The sequence below is a fragment of the Manacus vitellinus genome, unplaced genomic scaffold (assembly GCF_001715985.3).
Source record: "Manacus vitellinus isolate BGI_N305 unplaced genomic scaffold, ASM171598v3 scaffold_14_pilon, whole genome shotgun sequence".
Taxonomy (NCBI): Eukaryota; Metazoa; Chordata; class Aves; order Passeriformes; family Pipridae; genus Manacus; species Manacus vitellinus.
In genome coordinates, this window is record NW_021939063.1 from 1,328,749 (window position 1) to 1,336,659 (window position 7,911).

A 7,911-nucleotide genomic window follows, 5' to 3' on the forward strand; every position below is an offset into this window, starting at 1 on the left:
GGGAAGTGAAGCACTTGTAGAGCCAAAATCCTTGGATTCGGCTCCTCTCTTCGACACAGCCTTCACCCCTCTGGCTTTGCAAAGGATCATTCCCCTGTACTTATAGATAAAAATGTATTTTTATATTCTGACAGAAAGCACACACAGGAGGTTTCCCTCATGTTGCTTTTCAGTGAACACCCACCCTGTACCCACCCCATGGAGAACCCCACACCACCAGGTACCTCCACTGTGAGCGCCTACCCTGTTCCATCTGCACCTTCTGCTGCCCCCTCCAGGCACCATTTCCATCTCCACAGGATTTCTGTGTTTCCCTCTTCCATGTCAGGTCTGAGGGAGGCACAAACCCCCTCCTGTGCTCCCTGGGCTTCTCTGCTCATCAGTGACCTCGCTGAGCAGAGACCCGCTGGCTCCATCCAGCAGCAAACACCCTTCCACAGCTCCCTAGCTGAGGGAATGTCACGATTCCCACAAGCACTCTGGCAAACTGTGGCTTTAGTCATGAATCATGTGATACATTTCAAGTCTTTATTTCAAATTAATGGCTGCAGCAGGTATGGCTCAGCAGAGAGCAGGTCCAGCAGCTGAGACACCAGTCCCAGCAGCACTCCTGGTCTGAGGAGCCTCTGCAGGGAAGACTAAGGATGCAGCAGCTCTGAATCCCTCCTGGGAAGAGAGCTACCCAATTTAACAGTGCCCACTGTGCTCTGTAGTTAATAATCCATCTGCAGCTTAGCCAGAATTATTTGGGAAGGAGAAAATCTGCACAAAGCAGCATCAGAGCTGGCCTTGGGAAGGGGGCTGGAGCCAGGGAAGAGCCCCCAAGGCCAGGAGGGAGAGCTGGGCTCACATCCTTGTGTGAGGCTGAGGCACATTCCACCCTCCAGAGCTGCTTCCCCAGCAGGGACCGACTGCAGACCAACAAATTATGAACTTCTTACATTTAGGAGACACCACTGACATCAAACCCTGAGTGCATTTCCAGTGCCTTTGGCACAACACATCCAGGAGAATCAGCAAAAGGGGGCTCAGTCACTTTTCCAACCCAGTCAGTGCCTGGGAGCCATTTGTCCCTGGGCACTGAGGCACAGAGCTGAGCATCCTCATGTGCTGGGAGGCTGGAGACTCCTCCTGTATCCCTGGAGATGGGACCCCCATCCCTGGATCACCTGTCATCCACAGCACAGCGAATCCCCCATTTGGGACACACATATTTTTCTTTCTTAATACTTTTTCCCATCTTCATAGGTCAGGATTTTTCTGAATTCTCAAATTACTCCTCATTAACACGAAAAAATAATTTCCATTTGGCAGCATTCCCATGAATAAAACATCCCTGGGATAATAATCTGCTTGGGGCAAGAGGTGCCGACCTTCAGAAATGAGGACAGATCTTGACTTGTATTCAGGAGTGAAAAAATCCAGTGACTTCCAAAGTTCTTTAGCTTGGAGGAGACCAGGGAAAATTTTCCATTGCTGAATATTCACATTTCAGGCGTTTTTGAGCTAATCATTTGGGTTCAGAATTTTTGCACGCTGACTGCCAAAAATAAATTACTATGAAAATGGGATGCTGTGTGTGGGTGAGCTGGGGAAACGCTGCACATTTTGGAGGTCACTGCAAGAAAAGGAAAACACCAGCAGCCAGCCCAGATGAGGCAATGGCCCCACATCGACCTCTGCTCACAGGAGGCTCCAGCATGTGGAGAGGAGGGGCAGGAACGAGGAGGGCAGAGGGTCAGCCAAGCATTTTAAGAGGTCTCACCTTGATTTTTGGCAGGCCAGCTGAACTACAGAGCTCAATATCCTCTCTGAAATATTTATCACTCGAGGTACCACATCATTTGCAATCCTGCTTTTGAGGAGCTCAGCACAGTGGGAAACTCAGCTATTGATTACAGGCTGTTTCTAATTACCGTGGCACTCTGATCCTCTCCGTGTGATCGGGCTCCGTATCGGAAAAGGCTCCGTTCCCTCACTTTAAATATGGCTCTGGTGGTGACTTTCCCTTTGTTGATGCCAACAGGCACACACACAATTGCTTTTGCAATTCAAGACAACGTACACAGAGGTTCACACTCTGCTCCTGGCCCTGGGCCACGTTTCCCTCCAGTAATAACATTCTGTCTAGAAACAACCAAGCTGATAATTTGCACCATCAAGCCCCTGTAACATAATGTGCCAGCTATTTAGGACTGGAAAATTTATCACTCAACAAGAGTCAAGGATCTTGTACCAAGCAATACTCCCACTTCCCATTTCCTGTCATTCCACTTGTTCCACGCAATTTGCCAAAACACCTCCCTCCCCCGTCTGGCTGCAGATTTAGGAGCAGTGTTTTTATACGTGTTCAACTGGCCACAGAAAGCCCAGGATAAATTTATCTCCAAAAGGCAGCTATGCAGTGTGTCACAGATGGGAGTAATATGTCCAAATGGATATAGATATTGAACTCAGACACCAGGGCAATTAGACGCTGTCACATTAACAACACCACCCCCTCCGTGGAGGGGAGGGAAGGGAAGGGGAGGGATTTCCTCCTGGATGGGACTCTGGCCATTTGTCACAAGTGGTGCAGATGACCAGTAACAAAATGTGGGAAATTCATCATCATAATGAATGACGACGAATGCAATTCCTTTCCATAACATGTTATCATTGCAGTAATTAACTACCTGGCTGTTCCTTTGTGTCCCCGTGGTGTTGCACGTAATCCATCACATTTTCCAGTGGTAACAGCACATTAAACACACCCTCAGCTGTGAAATTCCACAGCCTCAGCACAGAGGAGGTTCTTTAACACCCCAGCATCCCTCCCAGCCCATGTTTAGTCCCTCACAGATGCTGCACGATCCCCACTGCCTGTGGCACATACAGAGCTGCCTCGGGATGTGGCAGCAGGAGCTGAAGTGTTCCCTGCCTTGTGTGATCACAAATATATTTAAAATATTAAATAATACGCCTTCCCATTACAGTCAAGGACTAACAGGTTTACTCTAAGGGGCAGCACATTCCTGTGCTGTATCAATACAGATGTATTGCTCCAGGCAATCCCAGAAATTAAACTCTAATGATGCACAAACCTGATCCCGAATTTCCTAAATAAAACTGCAACAAACATTCCAAAGTGAGATGGGTCAACATGGGACAGCACAAGGGTCTGTGGGGCATAAATCCACTTGTGTTTTTCCCTTTATTTGTGGAGGACACAGGGGTGGGGAGAGGGGCTTTGGGCAGGCGAGGAGGAGGAGGAGGGCTGAGCACACAGTGCTGGGGATGCTCACAGCTCCAGCCTTTGCATTCCTGCATCCCCCCCTGCACAGCTGCAGCATTCCACAGCCTGGTAAAGCACCAGAGAGTTCAGTTAAAGTTTTTTCCTTCAGGTAATGGATGGAAGGTCAATGACTTTTCTCTCTCACAAAGCTGCTTTTCTATATTTCTGTTTTATATTTCTGAATTCTCTATTTTCCCTCCCAGAAGAGGGGGACCTGGTCACACCCCAGCTGCTGCTCCAGCTTCCATTTCCTCCTCAGCCATGAGCTTCCCAGCTCCTCTTTACTCTAATTCTCTCTACTCCTTCCATCTCTAAGACAATCCTTCATTTATTCTGACGAAAGGATTAACCTGGAAGAGAGGTTTTAAATATCCCAGGCTCCTACACATCTGCTTTATTTCCCATAGCACTTCGCTCCACCTCAACAGGAGGAGTCCAAGCCAGAGAAATTCCCAAGGGACAGACAATAAAAAAGCTGGGATGAGGAGGTGGTTGTGTAAAAGCCCACACACTACAGCTCCACGACTGCCAGGGATGAGAAAGGAGTTGGTCACTGCAGACAAATGAGATTAGCACAGCAAGACACTGGATGATTAAAACACTTGTCCTTATGCAAAATTCAGCAGATATTCCCAAATGTCAGTGCCAGACAAATTGCACCATCTGGTCAGTGAGATAAAGTCTTTAAACAAGAACTTTGTAGGCTGAAGGTTCTCAGCCACAGAAACAGGTCATGCTGGTGCACTCTGATTTTCCAAATCGAGGGCAATCTCCTTTTCCTCTTCTCTCCTACTTCATTCCAACATTAAAAAGCACATATGGTGCATTTCCCAAAGTGATATTGTCCAAAAGAATAAAGGATCTCATCTTAACTCTCTCTCCTTTCTTACACTGATAATTCCCTATTCTGCCTGATTCCAGATCCCACCATTACTGCTAAAACACCATTTCTCCTGTTAGGAAGCCATCTAATTCATGCATATATATATCAAATATATTGGATAATAAATATATACGGTGTATCTTCATATATTTACCATATATGCAGCAGGGTCTGAATCCCTTTTAGCACTACCTCTGTAACTACACAGGAATTTGTCACATCATGTCTGAAATGAGCCCAGGAACCACAAGATCCTCCCAAAGACCCCCTAAATGAGCCATTCCAGGCAAAGGCAGGAGTAATCCCTCCATTTGTCCCAACCCAGCTGGATCAGGCCTTGATGCAAGAACCCACTGGCCTTCCCACATCAAACATCTGTAAATGGGGCATTATTGGGGCATGTCTAGACAGAGCTCTTACAAGGCAGGTGATTAGTGTAGAGCATGAAGACTTTACCCCAGGCTGGTAAGGCCAGAGGGCCTCGAGACAGTGCAGGAGTGGTTAAATCTGCAAAATTCATTTTGAAGAGACATGAACTGACATTACATAATAATCTCAGCAGCTGAATGCCAGGAGCACTGCAAGAAAAAGAACCGGCTTTCTGTGTGGGGGAGATCTCCTGTGTCAGTATGGGCTCAGAAATCTAATGGCTTTAATTACTGTTTTATACATTGTATTAATTTCCTTGATTGTGCCGTGAAATCAAAACACATAACAAAGCCCTTTTCCCCCTCCAAAAAAAGCCCTCAAAGTAAATAAATATTCATACCCATCTGCCCCTTTGAAAGGAAAGAATGGATCCCCATGCCCCGTTAGCTGAGATTTTGATGTGGAGTCTGCCTTTATGAAATCCTGTTTAATACAAGTTTAAAAGTCAGACAAGCATGGTGCACTAAATCAAATCTGTTTTCTAGGCTGCATCACATGGCAAAATATCCATCTGTTCCCTTAATAGCACATTGCAAGCTGGTGTTTTAACATTCATGGCAAAAAAGCTGTTGTCAGACAACCAGAGCACAGCTACAGCAGTGCTGTGTCCATCAGACACCTGTGTGTATCCCCATTTTTATGGGCTGAGGAGGTTACTGCAGGTTGGAGACCAGCCCTGTGCACAGCACTGGGTTTGTCACCCTGGCAGGGGAAGGATGGGAAACACAACCTGAGGATGGATGTGGAGATCTGCCTCAGACAACGTGGGTGGCCTCGATTCTGCTGATATTCCTCAAGATTTAGGGTGCAGGGGAGTGACATTTAGAGAGGCATTTGAGAAGAGCAGAGAGGCTGCAGGTGGTGCCCGTGTTTCCAGGCCATGCAGGGATGGCAGACACAGAGAGCTGGGAGCATCATCACTCCTGGAGAGGCTGCAGGGGCAGGAGGATACTTAAAAATTCATTTGCAGTGCAAATCTAACTCCTCTTTGTCACACACAGTCCTGTAATGGAAACGTACGCCCGGCGCCGGGGACGAGAGGGAATAATCAGAAAGGTAAATGCCACTTGTGGGTTTTTTTCTTCTCATGACATTTGCAGTAGCTCGTCCTTCCTCCAGCTCACACTGCTCACAGGGCAGGAGCAGTGACTGGATATTCTGCATATCCAAACTGCTAAAGCCTCCCAGGAATTCGGGGGTGATGGAGGGAGGGGGTCACTGGAGAGGGGCAAAATATTAACAAAGGACAAAGCCCACAGGACAAGTAGGACCTGCAGATTCCCAAGGGAAACCAATTCCATGTTACCACGTGTGTGAGATGTCCCAGCAACACATCACTGCCAAACCCTGCTGGAAACCAGTGACTCCAGCAGCCCCTCCAGTGTGAGACAGGGCATGATTCCAGGAGTCATCAGTGAGCAGAATGATCCGTGCAAAACCCAGGAGCAAAAACTCCATCTTGATCCCAAGTTTGCAACCAGATACACTGGAAAAAGTCAGGAGTGTCAGGTTTATTAAAGCAATGGTATGGGGGATATATATATATACATATTTTATATATCTATATTCTCACATATAAAGACCTCCAGAAAAGGAAAATCAATCTCATTCAGAACCAGATGCTGGACATAAATTTATTAAGATGAATGAAGCTACTTCATTCCCCTCTAATGCCTGGAGGTTGAAAACTCAGGCAATATTCCCTCTCCCTGGCATCAAAGCACTCTATTTCTCCCCCCTAAATTCTCAACAATAATTCATGTCTCTGTGGCATTGATCAACCAGTCTTTGAGATCCTATTCTTTTGTCTACACCTTCTCTTGTACTCAGCCCCAAAGACCACAGGGAAGAAAGGTTTCTGGCAGAAAAGATAAAACCTATTTATTGTCCTGACCTTTTTGATTAATAGGTGGAGTTAGGTATAAAATCATTTTTGTCAGGTGAACCTAATGACTTGCAAGACAACAAAAGGGCATTTCAATTTTTTATCAAAACTTTTAGTGAGAGCACAATCCCCCAAGGTGAACTTTGGGGACAACCCAAGTAGCCAGGAGTGAATAAATATCTTATAACTTTAGTATTAACAGAGAATTGTTTCATGGATCAACTGGGATCGTTTGCAGGGGCCAGTCATTTCTTATCCCTGGAGAGCAGAGACTGGCTCAGAGCAGTGCTGGGAGCGAGCTGAGTCAGGTTTTGGGAGGAGCTGAGACTGAAGGGTGCACAGGGAGCTGCTGCTCCACCAGAGCCATCAGCCCTCTCCAACATCTCTGCCCTCCCTCCCTCAGGAAAAGCAGCCCTGGGAGCTGGATGGGCCTGATGGGATGGGCATCTGTGCAGGCAATGGTTCAGCTGCCATGCAAAACCTTCTGGGCAAACTCACTCTGGATTTTCTAAATACCACTGTTATCAACTCCACCTCCACTGGACTTCACGGTCTGAAATCCTTCACTTGAGCCTAATTAAGTAGACATTAATTAGATCACAGTGGTGTCTGACTGTGTATCAGCCTCTGAAAATATGATAGCAACCTTCCATTTTTCCCACAGTGCTCCAGGAAACCTCTTTCCACAATGTTTATCAGCTACACAAACTCCCAGTGAAATCACAGAACCGCTTCCATGGACCCTGTGGGTTCCTTCCAGCTCAGGGTATTCCATGATTCTGTAGAAACCAAATTAAATATGTACCCACACAGTTACAGCAGGCAGTTAACAATGCACTGCACAGAAAGGTTTGCACACGTGAAAAAGCACATTTTAAATCACACATTGAATTAATGGGCACTCAGTGTCTGTTAACAGTTCCCCAATCCCACAAGGAGAGAGCAGAACACCAGGGAAAGGCACCCACCTGTGCCCTGTGCTATGATCCATAAGATCCAGCAGCACAGGCTGTATTTGGGACTGTAAAACACAGGTGTGGAGAAGGCTTGGGTTGCATTAGCAAGCCCATGTTTCACAGCATTTCCCTTCCACAGGGAGATTGCACAGCCTGGGCTGGACCAAAACATGGCAGGGACCTGTGGTGCTTTTATATCTGGGAGATACTGGGCAGTTTTTCAGAGTTGAGTCCAGTCCTGGTCCCCAAACAGGAGCTGTTCTGGGCAGTAATAATGTTCTTTTAAAAAATGGGACAACCTTGAAAGTATCCAGTCCTGAACATCTCCTCTCACGTCGCTGCTATTACAGCAAATTGAAAAGGACAAAAGCAGCATCCAAAGCACTTCAGCTGCCAAATGTCCCCTGGTACCGCCGGCCCTGAGCGAGGGAGCTGAAGATAAATTCCCCAGCAACAAAACCTGGAGCTGTTTTTCTGCAGAGCT